Here is a 22,293-nt window from a genome sequence, read left to right on the forward strand (position 1 = left end):
TTACTTTTTATACTAAGAGTATTACTTTTTACTGTAAATGTCGGTAGGGTTGACTCATCTCACAAATTAGGATCCGTGAGACGGTCTCACATGAGACTCACTTCATATCTAAACTACCTTAGATTAATCCAAAGTCAATTTGCATTTGAGTATTTGAATGAATGTCTTCCTACAGATGTTCTTACTTAGTTATTAGGATTTCAAATGTTGAAATTATGCTAGACAAAATACAACAAACAAAAAAGTGGAGTTTTTTATTTACTCTGTAAAGTTTTGCGTGCTCTAATAAGTTTTCAATCTTATAACGCTAAAATCACAACTATCACTATTGATACCCCCGTAAGAGCCCGGGTCATAGATGACCCGGAATACCAAATGGATTCCCAAATCCGAGTGAGTTTGCAGATGGATTCTTCTAGAGCCGGGCAGGCGAAAGCCCATACTCTACTCTCCGGGCAGTCATAGGTCCGGGCTCTTGTATAAATCTCCCGGGAGGCATTTTACCCGGGCACCTCGATAACAGTGCCGCACTCGAGTGGTTCAGAAGATAAGGTCTTGTCTTGAGAAACGTGCCTGACAGAATCCTATTGATATGACACGATGGAAAAATAGGGTGGCTTGACAGGAGTCAACATCAAAGGCTATGAGTGGTAGGTGTACGCGCGAATCGAGGTAATCCTTGATTTTCCTTCCTATAAATAGCAGGTATGCATTTCTCATTTGAGGGGCCTCTCTTTGGTTTTCTGGAGAACTCACTCTCACACATATGTTAACACACACATTTACACCAGTAGTCTTTATTTCTCTAAAAGCTACACTGGTTATCATCTTCATCTGCTGACTTAAGAATCGGAGTGGCCATGTCGGACACCCCTCCGTCGCCCATTCACGAGTTACTTTCTTGTTTGCAGGCCACGATTGAAGCCATCTACTTTGCTCAAATTCCCAACCAGTATAAATTACTGATTTGATCCGTTGGAGCTCCTTACCCGGCTCATCCATTTCAGCGAGATCACATCATTGGCGCCGTCTGTAGGAACTCTAGCTCAAGACGTAGATATGATTTCCATTCAAAAGTAAGTCCGACCTTGCTCGGCCCTTCAGTAAGCCCAACTCTGTTTGGAAAATATACAAGTCCGACCAGATCGGCACTCAAATCTTATATGGATTTTATATGGGCTCAAAGCTCAATAGCTATCCCGGATTGGCGTGGAAGAGTGTTTGATACACACTCCACAGCATACAGTTGTATTAGTCACCTAATTTAGCTCAACCAGAGAAGTTTCACTCTACCGAAAATGAATTTGGATTCAATATTTCCAGGTTAGTAATTTGGTTTTTAATCTAATACAGCAGGAAAAGCAAAATCTTGAAAGTCCGGGAGACATGAGGCCCTGGCATCATATCTAAAGTCCGGGAGGTATGAGGCCCCGGCATCCTATTTTAAGCCCAAGGTTCTCAAACCTGGCTCGGGGCTCCGTACCTCGAGGCCAGGGCTCCGCACCCTGGTTATCTATTAAGCCCAGGGTTCTCAAACCTGGCTCGTGGCTCCGCACCTCGACCATTCCGAAGTCCCGGGACATGCTCCCAGGCCCAAGGCTCCGCGCCTTGGTTATTTATAAGCCCACGGTTCTAAAACTTGGCTCGGGGCTCCGCACATCGACTATTCCCAAGTCTCGAGACATGCTCCCCGGCCCAAGGCTCCGCGCCTTGGTTATTTATAAGCCCAGGGTTCTCAAACCTGCCTCGAGGCTCTGCACCTCGACCATTCCCAAGTCGCGGGACATGCTGTCCGGCCCAAGGCTCCGCGCCTTGGTTATTTATAAGCACAGGGTTCTCAAACCTGGCTCGGGGCTCTGCACCTCGACCATTCCCAAGTCGCGGGACATGCTCCCCGGCCCAAGGCTCCGCACCTCGACCATTCCCAAGTCCCGGGACATGCTCCACAGCCCAAAGCTCCGCGCCTTGGTTATTTATAAGCCCATGGTTCTCAAACCTGGCTCGGGGCTCTGCACCTCGACCATTCCCAAGTCCCGGGACATGCTCCCCGGCCCAAGGCTCTGCGCCTTGGTTATTTATAAGCCCAGGGTTCTCAAACCTGGCTCGGGGATCCGCACCTCGACCATTCCCAAGTCTCTGGACATGCTCCCCGGCCCAAGGCTCCGCGCCTTGGTTATTTATAAGCCCAGGGTTCTCAAACCTGGCTCGGGGCTCCGCACCTCGACCATTCCCAAGTCCCGGAACATGCTCCCCAGCCCAAGGCTCCGCGCCTTGGTTATTTATAAGCCCAAGGTTCTCAAACCTGGCTCGGGGCTCCGCACCTCGACCATTCCCAAGTCCCGGGACATGCTCCTCGGCCCAAGGCTCCGCGCCTTGGTTATTTATAAGCCCAGGGTTCTCAAACCTGGCTCGGGGCTCCGCACCTCGACCATTCCCAAGACCCGAGACATGCTCTCCGGCCCAAGGCTCCGCGCCTTGGTTATTTATAAGCCCAGGGTTCTCAAACCTGGCTCGGGGCTCCGCACCTCGACCATTCCTAAGTCCCGAGACATGCTCTCTGGCCCAAGGCACCGCGCCTTGGTTATTTATAAGCCCAGGGTTCTCAAACCTGGCTCGGGGCTCCGCACCTCGACCATTCCCAAGTCCCGGGACATGCTCCCCGGCCCAAGGCTCCGCGCCTTGGTTATTTATAAGCCCAGGGTTCTCAAACCTGGCTCGGGGCTCCGCACCTCGACCATTCCCAAGTCCCGGGACATGCTTCCCGGCCCAAGGCTCCGCGCCTTGGTTATTTATAAGCCCAGGGTTCTCAAACCTGGCTCGGGGATCCGCACATCGACCATTCCCAAGTCCCGGGACATGCTCCCCGGCCCAAGGCTCCGCGCCTTGGTTATTTATAAGCCCAGGGTTCTCAAACCTGGCTCGGGTCTCCGCACCTCGACCATTCCCAAGTCCCGGGACATGCTCCCCGGTCCAAGGCTCCGCGCCTTGGTTATTTATAAGCCCAGGGTTCTCAAACCTGGCTCAAGGCTCCGCACCTCGACCATTCCTATGTCCGGGAGATATGAGGCCCCGACAACTTATGCAAAGACCGGGAGGTACGAGGCCCCAGAATCTTATCTCAAGTCCATGAGACACGAGACTCCGGTATTTCTTCTCATTTCTAGGAGACATGAAGCCCCCGATGCTTTTATAGAACAAGATTGATTATCTCTTTGGGAATCTAAGCATGACTGATCGGGACAGAGAGTATGACTCTAGCCCGACTATTTAAGGGATGTGTGATGCTACCCCCCGTAAGAACCCAGGTCATGGATGACCCGAAATATCAAATGGATTCCCAAATCCGAGTGAGTTTGCAGATGGATTCTTCTGGAGCCGGGCAGGCGAAAGCCCATGCTCTACTCTCCGGGCAGTCATAGGTCCGGGCTCTTGTATAAATCTCCCGGGAGGCATTTTACCCGGGCACCTCGATAACAGTGCCGCACTCGAGTGGTTCAGAAGATAAGGTCTTGTCTTGAGAAACGTGCCTGACAGAATCCTATTGATATGACACGATTGGAAAATAGGGTGGCTTGACAGGAGTCAACATCAAAGGCTATGAGTGGTAGGTGTACGCGCAAATCGAGGTAATCCTTGATTTTCCTTCCTATAAATAGCAGGTATACCTCGCCTCTCTCTGGTTTTCTGGAGAACTCACTCTCACACATATGTTAACACACATATTTACACCAGTAGTCTTTATTTCTCTAAAAGCTACACTGGTTATCATCTTCATCTGTTGACTTAAGCATCGGAGTGGCCACGCCGGACACCCCTCTGGCACCCATTCACGAGCTACTTTCTTGTTTACAGGCCACGATTGAAGCCATCTACTTTGCTCAAATTCCCAACCAGTATAAATTACTGATTTGATCCGTTGGAGCTCCTTACCCGGCTCATCCATTTCAGCGAGATCACATCAGCTATGAAGTGAATTTGAAATCTATTTGAATTTTATTCATCCGAACAACAAATTCGAGCATGTGAATCAATTATAATCAAGCAAGAGTTATTAGATATGGAGGCACAATAGATAAAGTAATTTGTGGGCTTTAAGATATAAAAAGTTGAGTGGGTCTCATGTGAGACCGTCTCACGGATCTTAATATGTGAGACGGGTGAACCCTACACATATTCACAATAAAAAGTAATGTTCTTAGCATAAAAAGTAATATTTTTTCATGGATGACCCAAATAAGAGATCTGTCTCACGAATATGATCCGTGAGACCGTCTCACACAAGCTTTTGCCTAAAAAGTTTAATTGTGTTTGAATAAACCTTTATCCAAATTTAAGAGTAGTTTTCGATAAATTTTGGAAATTTGGGAATACTTCAAATTACACTCATTAGCTTAAATTGATGGTTTCGGTGACAATGAAAGGTTGAATCGGAATTGAACTGATTTTGTTTTCTGGTGATTTTGGTCTCGATTTGGTTAAGGTTGTAATTCATTTGATATAAAATATACTCATTCAATTTTTAACGGTATGTTTCTTGTGAGATAGTCTTACGAATTTTTATTTTGTGAGATGAATCAACCTTACCGATATTCACAATAAAATGTAATACTCTTAACATAAAAAATAATATTTTTTCATGGATAATCCAAATAAGATATTTGTCTCACAAAATATGATATGTGAGACCGTATCACACAAATTTTTACCAAAATATAGTTACACAATTCGTGATATAATCATATTAATTAGTTTACTTATTTACTAATTGCGGCAAGAAAATGTTGATTTCTTATTAATTAAGAAATATATAAAAATTGAGATTAATCTTTTTAAAGTGGGAAGACTAGATTACAATATAATTTTATTCCACATTGTTGTATCATATAAGTCACATATATCCATAACAGTATGTTATTGTCCGTTTTGGGCACTAATCCTCATAGATTTGTTTTTAGACTTTATCCAAAAAACCATTGATTTCGTATCACTGGAATTATTATTCCATCTTTATTAACACGTAATGTTTTCTTTGTATTTCTAATGTTGGGTTTTTGTTACATTTTCAATAATCATCCTCTCAAACAAAGGACAGTCATTAAATTGCTGATTTTAAAGTTCTACTCTATCTTACCTCAGTTGGGTAGGTCATGATATATATAAAAATATTTTTTACCCATCATATATTTATGATATAAATCATCTCTAATATTCAAACGTTTTCGCGTTTATGTGATTATTGAATCGAATACATGACATGGGTTCGCAAATTTTGAATTCTTGTTTTCGCCATCATTTCCAGAAAGAAATCGAGATAACGTGATATTTGATGAGGTTATTAGGTTAGGTTTGAGAACAAATTAAAGAATCGGGCAGATTAATTAATTAGGTCATATTTTTAAGTACATGGAGCCCATATTACTAATAATTTCCGTGTAAAACAGCGGAAAATTAGGTCATTTTATGGTGTCATTACCGAACGAAGCCACTCAAGATCTTGTCTTATCTTTTGCCCAACTAAATAATAACATGAGGTCTAGGTTCGCTAACTCGAAAAACAGGGTTACTGAGATCCTACCTATGTGGGTACTACCTTCACTTCATTTCAACGGGTAAGATCTTATCACACATACAATTTCAAAAAAAAATAGGTCATATATAACATGGGAAAATCTTGGCCATTCATCCTATCATGAAGGCAATGTTCACATGGATAGGATGAAATAAACCGAAAAACAGATCTTTTGCCCAGCTAAATAATAACATGAGGTTCAGGTTCGTTAACTCGAAAAAAGAAATCATAATATATATATATAAATATATATATATATATATATATATATATTATACAATTTAAAATATTTAAATTATATTATTGTGATCCTGATAGAACGAAAAAAATACGATCACGTGACCTCATAATATTTTCTAGATCGGAAAAATGAGACATGACAAGATTTCAAATGATTGGGGCGATCGGATTTATGGGTTCAATCATATAATTTATATTTAGAGAAGAAAAACACAGCAACTCTTCCATTTTTGTTCTCTTTTCCGTTTTTGTTGTCCGGCCCACTTCACCAAAAAATATTTAAAAAATTACACCTTTTCTTTATTAAATTAAAAGAAATACTTTCTTCCACTAAAAAAAATAGCTTTAAGAAAAAGGTCCCGATTAATATATATATATATATATATATATATGAAAAAATTTGTGTGAGACGGTCTCACGGATCATATTTATGAGACAGATCTCTTATTTGGGTCACCCATGAAAAAATATTACTTTTTATGCTAAGAATGTTACTTTTTATTGTTAATATGGGTATGATTGACCCGTCTCACAGATTATGATCCGTGAGATCGTCTCACATAAGACGCACTCATATATATATACACTCATATATATATATATATATATATATATATATATATATATATATATATATATATATATATATATATGAGTGTATATATATATGAGTGCGTCTTATGTGAGACCATCTCACGGATCATAATTTGTGAGACGAAGTAATACTCTTAGCATAAAAAAGTAATATTTTTCATGGATGACCCAAATATGATATCTGTATCATAAAATACAACATATGAGACCTTCTCACACAAGTTTTTGCCTATATATATGAATATTATTTGATTACTAATTAATAATACCCTTGAGGATGATTCGACAAGATTAAATTAAATCAATAAAATTTTCTTAAAAATAAGAAAAATATGGGATATTATAAACATTTAAATATGATTCACTACAATTATATATATATATATAGACACACACACACTTTCAAAGATGTGGGAGTCCAATAATTTTCTATATATTTATTACATCGAAAACAATTGGTATGTGAAGGAACGTGGATTGCACATGAATTAGGTTGTCTTTTCATTACAGTAAATGCGTGAAAGAGGAAACAGTTGAGGCAATGGATGACATTCCATAAATCCTTATAAAAAAAGGGGCCACCAATTTATTTACGGGTCTCCATCTTCAATTAGGACGTGCTTCGAATTTATTTTCCATTAAATAATTCAAAATTTAATAAACAAAACGATAAAAATAAAATTAAGGGAAATATTTCATGGTTTTCTAATGTTAGAATCTAGGCCGATTGGTAGATGTTAATTATATGGATAGTGTCGTCATCTATTCAATATATAATAATGTGTTGTATGATGAATCATGACCACTCATCCATACAATATGATTGAATGAGACTGGTCATGATTTATCCACAAATCACACGTGTCATGTACTGAATGAATAAGAACGTTATACAACAAAAAAATTGCAAAAAAATAAAAGAAAAATGAAAGAAAGAGTCATCAAATTATTAAAACACTTCAGTTATATCATTACAATCAGCTATATTTTTTTACAAAACGACAATCACCCGATTCTAATATTGACATCAAAAGCAAAATTGTAGGACCGAGCGCTTTTCACTTTACCAAAAGCTATAGTTAGTAGTAATGGTGCAACTCAAATATTTTAAACCGCACAGCAGCTCAAACACCAGATTCGATCGCTCTACTAAACAGAGACAATTATTGCACCCAACAAAAATCAAGTGTTAATTCTCTTATGTTACATAACATTGCAACTATTGTCAGGATGAGATATATACATACATATATAGCCAGATGGAGATCGTTGAATTTTGTACCCATGATTTTCCTCCCATTTCGGAAGGAGTGATGTCACTCGACCAATGGTCAAAGACTATTATATATTTGAATTAATAACCTAAATAAAGCAAATTTTTACTTTTTAGATTAGATTAGGGTGACGAATCTTTTTTATTACCACACCATGACCTGAATATTATTACTCTTTTATCCTTAATCTATTATAATATTGAATACTTTTACCATGTCTTCTGTGAGACGATTCAATCATGTTCATACTTACAATAATACGTAATATTTTTCTCATAAAATGTAATATGTATTTCATGGATAACTCAAATTAGATATATGTGTTACAAAATTGGCTCGTAAGATCGTTTCATCAAAATTTTTGTGTTTTTATAATAACGGTGTTTTTTTTTTGTCGACCATGATAACTTATTACGTGCACATGTTTATAAACGTGGGAACAAGGGTCCCAATAGAGGTTGGAATTTCTTGTTTGGAGTATAGAGAGGTTGCATATGATTTCAAAAATTAAAATAAATGCAAACGATTCAGTGCAAAGCGCCAAACACCTTAAATAATTCAAGATGGATCTGTTTTTATTTTAGTAACCAAAGATTCTATTGTGGTATTAGGCGACAAAACATCTCCACTTGTCTCATGAGTCATGGACGAAAATCACGAGATTACCAAAAATTGGAGAACAAAATAAAAATTATTTTTTAAATTCTAATTATTATAAAATTTAAAGTAAAAAATATATTGTAACATTTCGTACATTTCGTGCAACATTCCATGTTACATTAATAATTAATTGCCAGATGTTGATTTTTTATTGGTACGATAATTTTTCGAATATATTTGATTAAACCCGTGGCAATCTTTCAAATACAATGTAACATGACAAAAATTTGTGTGAGACGTTTTCACGGATCGTATTTTATGAGATATATATCTTATTTGGTTCATCGATGAAAAAATATTATTTTTTATGTTAAGAATATTGATTTTTATTGTGAATATCGGTAGGGTTGACACGTTTAACAGATAAAGATTCGTGAGATCGTCTCACAAAAGACTTACTCATGTAACATAGAACGTTACAAGAATTTTTTTCCCAAATTTGATCCAAACAAGAATAGTGCAAAGATATTAAATATTTGGAATTTTTTTTTTTGAAAGAACATATTTGGATTTATTGATATATAAAAATCATTATTGTCCGTTAAACATTGAAAACTCTGTGCTACATTACATAATCATTGCCGGTGGAGCTATTATCAAACAAATAGGCTCCGCTTTTATTTGGTTGATTATTTAGTGGATTGGATTTTGAGCAGTTGTATAAACCAATCGAGTCTGCTGGTCGGTTTTTTTAGTCGGTTCGAAAAATATTTTGAATTCGAATTAATTGAGTCTTGAAATTGTTGTTATATTTAGCTCGATTTATTTTGTTTACATCTTTAATTATTTCCGACTTCCGGCATTCGATGAACATAATATTTTTACCCCTTCGATGAGTAATAAGAAAGTAAAATCAAATTTAACCAATGGTTAATTCAACCAGGGCACAATGTATTTCTTGTTTGGAGTATAGAGACGTTGCACATGGTTTTGTTTTATATATTGTTTTCCCTTCATACATTGCATCAATAACACGAGGCGCTTGATTTATTTTTATTTTTAAAAAATAAAACTAAATTAATTATCACAAGTGAAGCACTAATACAATAATACATCAAAGATGTTAGGGCACAATCAACCACCCCCATCTTATCATACAACCAACGATCTTTGTTAAAAAAATGAGCTACTTGATTCGTTGATCGCGGAAAATAAATAATGATTCCCCGTAGATGAGCCCATTAGGGTTAGGTCCAAACCGGATGTGGGACTCTTGACCCATCCCTAATTAAGGTGGAAGGCCCGTCAAGGACCCAGGTACCATCTTATAAATATCAGATTTGAGTGTTCAGTTGATTCACTCAATATATTATTTTTCAGCAGCACCTTTAGCAGCTTCCCCTTATATCCTCAGTCTCTGACTTGAGTGTCGGAGAAGCTACGCCAGGACACCCTCCTCGCCCCCTTCTAACGGTCTTATTCGTGATTTTAGGTTTGGGATAATTTTGAAACCTGCGTCTGAACTAGTGACACTTGCTGGAATCGGACCCTGAATTTCCCATGAGTATCAAATAAAATAACAGTTTATAATTTCCAATGACAAAAATCATATATATGTTAGCCTAGATAGAAAAGATAGAATTTAAAAAAAATTAATTTTATGTGATTCCAATAATCTAAAAAATAGAACCACGATAGATTTATGTATTTAACATGAATTAAGTAATTATAACACAAAATATCTTAGAATATTTAATATTTAAAAAAAAAACAAAATTTGATGTAGTATATCATCATCATTATAGAAAATAAAAAATAATTTATCAGATTTATAAAAACATTATTTAATTTAAAAATATAAATATATAAAAAGTAGGGCAAGAAAATGCATGATTATAATACCATTTGAACGCTAGGGCAGGAGTGAACATAAAAATCAAAGATAGTACGTAACTTGAGGTTCATGGTTTGTTCGACTCTACCAACCTGGGAAGTGCTTCAAAACCATTCCGAAGTTGACACTTGTCAAATTTTGACACATGTCAACTCTTCAGTATGAAGTTGAACAAGTGTCAACTTCTCAATGATTTGAGGTATCACCTATATGAGTAGGGACGAACAAACCGAGGTTCATTATCAAGATTTTTCGAACAAAAATCCTACTGAAAAGACACATGTTGGAAATTTTGAGGTGGTCTAATATCGACACGTTATTGTTGTTGTTATTATTATTTCAAATCCTGTCAAGTTGTCTTGCTATGGACATTTCCCTATATTGTTTGGACATGTTTATCAGAAGCTTTGGCGCAAAGTTTGACAAGTAATTGTAGCCATGAATTGAATGGCTACAAACAGAGACGAAGTCAGTAATACGATTTTATTCAGGTTATAATTTTAAATTTTATAATTTTTTTTAATTGATCTACTTGGACTAATATCATATTAATCCAAAATCATATGAAATTTACATATAAGTTTTTTATAATATGACTTTATTCAGGTTAGAATTTTAAACTCTAAAATCTTTTAATATTTTGAATTAATCTACCCAGACTAAAATCGTATTAATCCAAAAATTACATATAATTTTTTTAAAAAAATCGGGTCATCCGAACTAAAACCCGAGTGTCTATCCATATGACTCCGCCACTTGCTACAAAAGAAATTTCAACATGTTCATAGTTTAGAAGAAATTATTTTTGTATTTTTGTTGTTGGAGCTTCATTAAAATCGCCAAATCGATTTGTTGTATTATTTTCCATCTTATCATCCTTGCATGCACTGACTAGGATCATGCGTGTAAATATATATCCTACGATTTTATGATAAATATATTGGAAAATACTATATGTACAAATTTAGTTATAACTTGAGTTACGAAATACATTTTAAATTATAAAATTATTCTTGTACTTTATTTGGGAAAAAAATATATTTTCAATTTCACATAATTTGTAATTTCAAATGCAATTTGTAATTAACCTAATATATAACTTAATTTATACATGTAGCATGACCTGACCTAAAATTATTTACTCAAGTTAAAATGGAGTTGGGATATTATGTGGTGATAGTTTTGTCATAATAAATTAGCTATAGTAGGTCTCTTGTGAGACGGTCTCATGAATCTTTATCTGTGAGACGAGTCAACCATATCGATATTCACAATAAAATGTAATACTCTTAGTATAAAAAGTAACATTTTTTCATGGATGACCCAAATAAGAGATCTCTCACAAAATACGACTCGTGAAATCGTTTCATACAAGTTTTTATATTCAATTATGAGATAAATTTAAGAAAACACGTATTCCAAAATTTTCCCTTACAATAATCAAACAAATTAAATAAATTGTCTCCATGTTTTACCTAGAGATTCCATGATATATTTAATGTACTTATTTATTACATCCTTCCACTTGGTTCTCAATCTTGTCCTACTTCCAAAATTTTAAGAGAAGACCACTCTTGAAGTGTCAATATATAATCAGTATTTCAGTAAAACTAATTAGATAAATATGTGATCATGATAACGGTAAATTTGCTTTACATTTTCATACCCGAACTTAAATTTATATTTAGTAATTTGTAATCCTTGATCTTTTAGTCACTTATACTTCCTAATCTACCATAAAAAAATGTTTGCATTCTCTTAGCTTATATGTCTTTTTTCGAATGAAAATTAGTATAAAATATTAAAATATTAATATATGATATTTATGTATAAGTTGTTTTAGATATGCATTGATATATGATTTTTGAGCACACACACATATATAACAAATATTCGTATTAATAACACATTTGTCTTTTGAGATGAAAATGGATAAAAACATTGAAAATATGATACAATTATATATATTTGAGTACTAACTGTTTCAGATATAATACTAATTTATGATTTTTGAGTACTCAAACATGTATACCAAATGTTAATGGTACTCAAATATCATTTATTAGTACAATATTGTCAACATTTTGTATTGATTTTCATCTGAAAAACAAATGTGTCATTAATACCAATATGTTATACATGTTTGATCAATCAAAAATTATATATTAATATCAGATTTGAAACAATTGATACTCAAATATCGTATATTAATATCACATTTTTAATGTTTAATAGCGACTTTCATCCAAAAAAAACATGTGAGCCTCTAGAGCGCAAATATATTTTTCTGACACGGAGACTGAAAGCAAATTTTTGGTCATTTTTAGATATTTTTGAGCAATTTACGTCATTGTAATCATAATATAATATTTTATTGTTTCTAATTTTCCACAACAAAATAAAAAATATGTGAAAAATAAAAAAAAAATGGATCCACAACAAAATAAAAAAATGTGAAAAATAAAAAAAAAACATGCTCGAGGGCCAAACCGACCAGATGGGACCTGGTATGCCCTGTCAACTTATTTACCAGATTCTCTCTATTTCACCAATCTTTTTTACTATACAAAATAATTACATTAACAATATAGTAAATTAAGTTATGTTCAAAATACCTATATTTCATAAATTAATTTAAATCAAAGAAAAACCGATTGTCCAAGCATCCAACATGTACATTATGATACACGCACATGCCACATATATACATATTAGTGACCCAGTTACACCATATGTGCATATATATTTTAAAAAAATTGTTTTAAATAATTTTTTGTGAAAATTTAGATATTATATTAAAAACTTTTAAAAAAAATTAATTTATGAATGATATGATTATGTAAAATTCCAAATTATAGACATGAATAAAGAAATATTTTATTAAGAATATGATCGTTATAAATAATAGAAAAATTTACTAAAATGGTTGATATGATGTTTTTTATTAAATAAAAATGAATATTTTAGTAATTTGAGGCAACACATACTTGTTTTTATAAGAAAATATGACATGACACCAAAGTTAGTTACTCTAACTTTTTCAAATTTAATAATACAACACAAATTGACATCCCATACTTAGCATGTGGGAAAAGCTCTTTGAGGGGATCAAATGGGACATTGTTGGTACAAGAGTTAATTTCTCCATATAGGGCATGAAGTGAGGCTGAAGTGTGAGCAAAATTCCCATCCTTTGAAGCATAATATGTTGGGATCTCGATTTTCTTTTGCCCAAAATCAGCAGAAGTTTTAAAAAATTTAGATCTTGACATTCAAGATATGTTTGAGCAGTCGTATGGTTTTAATAAATAAACATAATAGGATGTTTAGTAATATACCTTCAGTGAATTAATTCACGCGACTCCAACTAATCCGGTATTGGCGGATATAGCTCTTGTTGAATTCCTTACGAACTTTCTTCAATAACTCCTTTCTTTAACCTTCAAATCAGGTCCATGATTGGAAGATTTGTTCCTCTTCCAAATAACACTAGAATATTTAGAAGAAGTTTCAACGTTGGAGATCAAAATTTTAGAGATGAGTCAACCTCTTTTTCTTGGAGAGTAGCCGAAATATTTTGATGAATTATTGTTGTTGTGATTTTCGAAAATCTCACAATGAAAAGGTGGAGGCTAAGGTTTTAAAAAATTATGAGTGGAATTTGTAAACCCCAAACCTAATAAATATATATAAATATAAGATTATGGTCCATTATTAAATTAAATACTCAATGAGCTTAATCGATTAGTTACTCCAGTCCAACTAGTTTAATTAATTAATATTTAAAGTCTAATTAATAACCTTAATAATGTGAATGTTGGTTTTGTACTCCTACAAACCCATAAAACATTCATCCATTACATTTAATTTAAACATATTATAAATTCAACATTTGAATTTAATATTTAAATTATAAATTAAACTCCTTGAATTTATCACTTCCAAAATTTAATATTTAATAAACTCAACTTTTGAGTTTAATAAATTAAATTCTCAAATTATATAAATTCAACTCCTTGAATTTATTCTTTCCAAAATTTAATATTCATAAATTCAACTTCTTGAATTTACTATATCATAAATTCAACTCCTTGAATTTATTTTCTCAAAATTTAATTATCATAAATCAACTCTTTGAATTTACTCTTTCCAAAATTTAATATTCATAAATTCAACTTCTTGAATTTACTATATCATAAAATCAACTCCTTGAATTTACTCTTTCCAAAATTTAATATTCATAAATTCAACTTCTTGAATTTACTATATCATAAATTCAACTCCTTGAATTTATTTTCTCAAAATAATTATCATAAATTCAATTTCTTGAATTTACTATATCATAATATAAATACAACTTCTTAAATTTATTTTCTCAACGGGAACAATTGATCGAGTGCTTGTGTGACCCTCAATGATTCAGGGATGCAGCTAACCGTGATTTCACAACTCTTTGTGATTCAGGACATAATCTTTTATTCGGACTTACCTTAATTTTCCCGATTCTATATTTCAACAATTGATCATGAGAATGTCAGAAATCATATTTCTGATTAAACCTATTGAATCATGGTAAGAACGTCTAGTAGCATCGCCCCATGATTCCCTAGGTATCACTGATAGTGCCTGCAAGAATCAGTTGATTATGATTAACATACAGTACGGTCTTTTCATCTCATATATCTCAATCGAATCTGCAACCGCTGGTTCATCGATGGTTGCATATTAATTTGATAACTATGTGATACATATAAATAATGGCATTGCATGTACATTAGAGAACTCCTTCTCTAACATATATCTCATACTCTGGTCAAAGATTCCATGTACTATTATTTCATCAGATCACATAGGAAATCCGCACCCGTGGGTGACCGGTGAATTCCCGACTACAATGCACTGGCTCATACATGTGTCGCAATTGTACTCAATGTCGCCACCTGATGACTCTCCTGGAGCCGATAAACGAGTCAAAGCACAACCCTAGCATATAGAGCCTCAGTGTTGTCCCGGGTCGTAAGGACTAGTGGTGTACAATCATAACCACAGACTTATCTTCTTGATGAATGATAACCACTTGGAAAGTCCGAATTAAGGTTGTTCGGTATAATCAACACATGACTACTCATCTGAATGTTTGGACATCTCTATGCCCTTACCAAGAAACGAGGTACACAACATCACAGATGCTAGTCTCGAGCTTAAGCGACCTTTATCCATGTTTTAGGCGGCTGAATCGACTAGGAACGAATTTAGATCATACAGTGTTTACAAATGAGCTTCAACATCGAATTACGATTCATTTGTATTAAAGTATAATCAAGGTCTTTATCTATGTTGTTCACATAGGTATACAGATAAAGAAATAACAAACCATGAAATAATGAATTATATTAAAATAAAGATTTTTTATTACAAGTGAGTCAATAAAATCCCTAGCCAACAGTTAGCTTGCAAAACATCTACTCTAACATAATGCATCCTTGATATTCCATCAAGGAGGCGAATTTCGGAAGACGTTTCGATTATGGAAATGGGAAATTAAAGATCAATACTCGGTGAAATCTAGTTATCTTCTTGAGATTTGGTGTTTTGAGCCTCCTGAATCATAATCTGCTTATTCTTTGGTGGCTTATTGGAGGATGATATGGGCACTCCAAATTCCCCAGAAAGTTTCGTATATTTTTTTGGCGAGAGAGCAACGATTTCTTACCTACTGAAATAATCTACATAGACATCACTTTCACGTGAATGGACGTTGCTTCTTTTGTGGTGCGCCAAATGCCACAACTAGCCATCGTCTTATCTTTTGTCCTAAAGTGCGAGATGCATGGAAATGTACTATGTTCTGGACATGTTTGAAGAATAGTAAGAAGATGCCATTTATCCTCTGTGTTCTATCCTTGAAGGATCAGGTTTCGAAATCTGAATTTGAGAAGTTTTTTACGCAAGTCTGGGCAACTTGGAAAAAGCTGTGTAGAATGAAACACAATCTCCAACTTCACAACCAAGCTATTGAGGTAAACTGGTTTAATTTCTTCTTATCTTGATGAATTTCAAAATTCTTGGAGCGCATGTCTTGATACGCCAATGGTTGATCATCTCGTTAGGGAGAGAAAGTTGACGAAACCACCATTGGAGCACTTTCGACTCGATGTTCACGTGGGTTTCTAGGAACAACTCGATAATTACAAAGGGCGCAATGATTCCTGATCACCATGGTAATGTTTGTGCTGCCTCAGCTAGGGGTATTCGTCATCCTGGATCCGTGGTTGTTGCAGAACTCATCGCTATCCATTATGGCTTTTTGCCGGCGTCAAAGGGTGATTTTAGCAACGTGCGGGTGTTCTCAGATTCTGCTAATGTCGTGCAAGAATTGACATCTTAACGGGAAAATCTTAACCCTCAAGGACTTCTTGTTAAGAACATCTTGGATCTTATTGATTCTTGTAGATTTATGTGTATTGGTTATGCTGTTAGAAAGCGAACAAGATAGCTCATTGTCTAGGGAATTTTACATTGTATCGCCCTTCACTTTTGTTTTGGGTTGAAGGTTTATTCCCATCTTGATTGATGAATATAGATACATTCGACTTATCTAATGAATAATTCTAATTTTCCCTAAAAAAAACATATCTTAAAAAAACAAATATACAATATATTTGATAATTTACTTTATCAAATTTAAGTGACGTTGTGAAAATTAATGAAATATTGGAAAATTATTAAGTTTATGCTTTTATCTTCTGATAAATTTGTTAGGTTCCAAATATGACCTAAGGACATCCGTAATAGTGGGTTGTTATAACACCCACTAACTCATCAAAAATCGTGCAGTCCACTGCAACATACTTATTATAAGAACATATTTCTTTCACTCAAATTCCTTTTAACATTAAAACTCATTATTTATGGGTATCATTGTCCACTCAATCATTTTAAAAATTTTAATATTAAATAAATATGTTTTACAATATTTAAATCATTATTATTCTAATTTTTAAAGATAATCTTACTTTTTAATAAAATAATTTTATTAGTTTTTAAAAAAATTGTTATTTAAATATTTTTATTCAATTAAAATAGATGTTCGAAAGAAATACAACGACTGAAGAATTATTTAAACAAGATATGAACACGATTTATTTAAAATTACAATATAATTAAAAAGTTAAAAAACATAAAAATAAAAATCCAAAAAAATGATTCATTTAAAAAAGTTTTTAAAAAATAAAAAATCCAAAAGAAACCTAAAAAAATTAAAAAAAAGAAGAAGAGAGAGATAGGCGTTCATTCTTTTAATGCACACTCACAAGAGAGAGAAGACGTTATAATGCCCATTTAACACCACATTGAGCATGCTCTAAGGTGGTAAAATATATAATAAATAAGTAAGCTTAAACAAATATAAATGAATCGCTTCATAATATAATCAACATATACTCAATCAGTCAACAAAATTATAAATGTGGAACACAACAATTTTTTCAATTATGATATTTTAATATTGTAGTTGCACAACATACTAGTCTTTATCCACTTAGTAAGGAAGGCTACAAGGATTTTGTTGGAATATTTATAAGTTTTGATGATTGACAAAATGAAAATATCAAGATGTTCAGGTTCAACATCTATTTTACTTGTATTTTCAAGTTTTCAGACTACTTGATCAGTTCAAGCCGTTCAGACAAAAGAATCAGAAGCTCGAGCAGTTTTGGCAAGAGTCAAGTTGCATAATGTCTGAACTCCAACTGTAAGCTATCATCTGTCAAACTAACCGACATATCACCGGTCATAAATGAGTTATTTCTATAAGATACTAAAATTCAAGTCGTTCAACATTTGCCCAATTTAGAATGATTACACGGTATCATACCAACTCTAAATAAAAGAAAGTTGCCTATTTAGGACATAGCGTATAGTTTTATGAAAAACAAGAGCTTAAAATCACAAAAGCAAAAAGAGCATTAAATGATCATTTAATGATAAGTGCGACGACTGAAAGAGACATGTTCTTTCTGTCAGGTAATAGTAGTATTGTAAGGACCGTGTATCGTATTATCGAAAACCCTGCATGATTATCGATAATTAATGAAATCGTCATGTAATTATGTATTTGATGTATATCGTGACAATGAATTGAGAAAATGAATATTGAATATGACTTGACGTTGTAAGAGCTTGAGTGGAGGAGCCGGACTCCAATATAGTACAAAAGTCAATAATTGTACAGAACATGTGGCGCCCGGGCGGTAGAAAATAACCGCCCGAGCGCCAGGATATGTAGAACGATGTTCGCAAACAACATGATGCGCCCGAGCGGTAATCAGTGACCGCCCGAGCGCGGTACAAGCAAAATTCGGGGGCAGAGTGTCTCGCGCTCGGGCGCGAGAATTCTACCGCTCGAGCGCGAGTGAGATGAGGATAAGAATGGATTTCTCTTTCCTCCTTTCTTCATTTCACTTACCGAGGGTTCGAGAGAATACGAGGGAATTCGATTTTCTTTCGTCCGAATCGACCTTGAAACGCTGTCTAAACGCGAAACAAATTATATATTTGTGATCGTCGCGTCGAGGGTTTCTCACTGAGGTAATTTTCTTCTAGTTCCAGCAGCTCTAAATATCAAAATGCTGGAATAGCATGTATTTGAAGTTGAATTTCTTATATGTAGTAGAATAACCGACAAGAAACTTATATTCAAAGTCGGAATTGAATTATGATATGATTTTGATTTGATATGAATTTTTGAAGTTTCAAATGATATTTGAAAATCATATTAATGATTTTGGACCATGTTATTGATTAGATTGAGTATGTTATTGATGTAGATAAAGTGTAATATCAATATCTTCAGGCTACATCAACGGGAAACGAAGAATTGAGGTATGTTACGACCGGGTAACATACGACAGGTATCTGTATTATATGATATATGTTGGATTGATTGGGACGAGAATATGTGTCTATATGCCTATTTGTTGATTTGATGTGGCATACATGACATTGAGATTGAGATATCGATGTATAAAATAAATGTTTTGTTAACACACATCATTTTATGCATACATCGATACATGACATACACGTTGAGCTAGGATCCTTGGATACCTTGATATGATTGGATTGGATTCCGGGGTTTGTGAACACAATTGCTATGTTGGTATTATATGACCCGTAAAACATAGACATTTGTGGCCCCATATGATTGGATATGAGATGTGGGATTTGATGGCGCTTTGCCGACGCTATCATACGTGTATTCCCATATTGGCCGGTGTGCCAGCTCGAGCGTTGATTTGATAGCGATTCGTTTGATTCTGACATGTGCTCAGTGGATGGGCATTTGACCTGATACCTCACGACATACATGCATTGCATACCATATATCATTGTTTAGATATCTGTGGTATATATGATGGTTGTTCCATACGGAGCTTTGCTCACCCCCAAGGGGGGCTGTTGTTGTCTTTGTGTGTGGACAATGGCAGGTACTCCAGGATATCAGGAGACCGGAGAGGGTACTTCTGGAGGGAGCCACTGTTGAGTTGAGGTTTTATATTTTGTTCCCAGTATATATGTATATGTATCTATATACCGGGGCATGTCCCGAGGATATGAGTTGTTTGTATATGATTGGTTTTGATTACGTGTGGACATGTTTATGATGTGAGATAGAATACTATTTTTAGTATTTAAATAAGATGATTTGGGCTCATCGTAAAGAATTTTTAAACCCGTTTTCCGCTGTGATTATTTAACCCTAATCAAAGTGCATTGTAATAACAATTAGGAGCTAAGGGCCCCACACTAGATGGTCTCAAAGCATAGCTGGGAATGCTCGATTGAGTCTTGTATACACGTAAATAGGCACAAATGAATTGTGCGTTTGTGTTTGAATTATTTGTATTACTTGCTCTTATTTGATTTGAAATGAGTAAGTATTTGATGAGATTGATGACATGAGATGATGATGATGTGATATTGATATGGAATTGTAATATTCATCTTTTGATTTGTAGATTAATCACACAAATGAAACTGCGAGTAGCAGTACTGAGAGGATTGTTGGACAATTTGAAGGATTGTCCATGGATGTTGTGATGGCTCGATTCCAGGATCTGAAACCACCGAGGATCTTTGGCACTGAGAGTGCAGAAAGAGCTAAGGCCTGATTGAAGGATATTGAGCACTTGTTTAATATTGTTGAGTATTCCAAGGCTCGGAGACTGAAACTTGCTCTTTATCAGTTGAAGGACCGAGCTAAATCTTGGTGGGAAGCCGCTGAGATTGGACTGAAATAAGCTGGGATTGAAGTCACATGGGATGTCTTCAAGGCTCAGTTTTTGGAGCAGTATTCTCCTCCTTCTTATTATACTGCACAGGAGAATGAGTTTAATAATCTGCAGCAGGGAACGATGTCTGTTGCAGAATATGCTTCGAAATTTTCTACTTTACTGAATTATGCACCTCACGTAGCTGGGAATGCGAGGGCAAAATATAACAGGTTTGTAAATGGTTTACATCCTACTTTATATACATATGTTGTTTCTGGATTGCCTACCAGCTACGCAGAGGCAGTTGAACGATCCAAGGCAGCCGAGACTGGACTTAGGAGAGGAGGTCCACAGTATACTCCTTCACCACCAGTGTCAGCTCAGCAGCCTACTTTGAGGCTGAGAGGCAAGAAGTTTAAGAAGACTGGTTATGTTTCTTTGTCTTCTTCGAGTTCTAGTGGATCACGGCAAGAGAGACATGTGATTTCTCCCTACTGTAGCCATTGTGGAGGCAAACATACTATCGAACAGTGTCGAGGTATGTTTGGTACTTGTTATCAGTGTGGGCAGGAAGGCCATTTCTCTCGGGTATGTCCGAACAGGGGTACGACTTCCGCTCAACCCCAGCTAGGATTTAGAGGTGGCCCTGGTATGACGAAACCTGCTGTTCATGTTCCATCTTTTCAGCAGTCAAGTGTCCCACGAAATCGAGGACCGGGTGGTCAGAGTGCCCAAGTTCCTCCCCAAGTGAGAGTGTACGCCATGACTGAGGATCAGGCGAGAGAAGCTCCTGGTGGCGTGATTGCAGGTATTTGTACGCTTTGTGATTATCCTGCACGTGTTTTATTTGATACAGGAGCATATAATTCATTCATATCTCATGCATTTGTTGCATCCCACGATATCGAGTGTACCTCGTTGTATGATACTTTGTCGATAGCCACGCCAGCAGGGAAGATTATTTTGTCTGAGAAAGTTGTGCATAATTGTGTATTGATATATGAGGATAATGTGGTATTTCTGAATTTGATTGTCCTCCCAATGCACGAATTTGATTTTATTGTTGGCATGGATATTTTGACGACAAATCGAGCTACTGTTGATTGTGGTCATGGAGTGGTTCGATTTCGACCGATTGATGGACCCAAGTGGAATTTTTATGGTAAGGGTTCTCAAGCCAAAATTCCATTGGTATCTTCCTTGGAAATGTCCCGATTGTTGACAAACGGAGATGAAGGTTATATTATCTACGCTATTGATATTTCGAATAAGAAGTCTTCTTTATCTGAGATTCCAGTTGCGAAAGAATTCCCGGATGTATTTCCCGATGAGATTCCTGATTTTCCTCCTCATCGAGAAGTTGAGTTTAGTATTGATCTTGTGCCGGGGACTGCGCCTATTTCTAAAGCTCCTTATCGCATGGCACTCCTGGAATTGAAAGAACTGAAAGAACAATTACAGGATCTTCTCGATAAGGGATATATTCGACCGAGTGTATCACCTTGGGGAGCTCCAGTTTTATTTGTTCGAAAGAAAGATGGTACTATGCGAATGTGTATCGATTATAGGCAGTTGAATCGGGCTACTGTGAAAAATAAGTACCCACTTCCTCGTATTGATGATTTATTTGATCAGCTTCAGGGTAATTCTGTATACTTGAAGATTGATATTCGTTCTGGGTATCATCAAGTACGAGTTCGAGACGAAGATGTGCCCAAAATGCTTTTCGTACGAGGTATGGTCATTATGAATTCTTGGTTATGCCTTTTGGTCATACGAATGCTCCTGCTATTTTTATGGATTTAATGAATCGGGTCTTTCGAGATTATCTTGACCGATTCGTTATTG

This window comes from Primulina eburnea, unplaced genomic scaffold, assembly GCF_022965805.1.
Source record: "Primulina eburnea isolate SZY01 unplaced genomic scaffold, ASM2296580v1 ctg884_ERROPOS889272+, whole genome shotgun sequence".
NCBI classification, from domain to species: domain Eukaryota; kingdom Viridiplantae; phylum Streptophyta; class Magnoliopsida; order Lamiales; family Gesneriaceae; genus Primulina; species Primulina eburnea.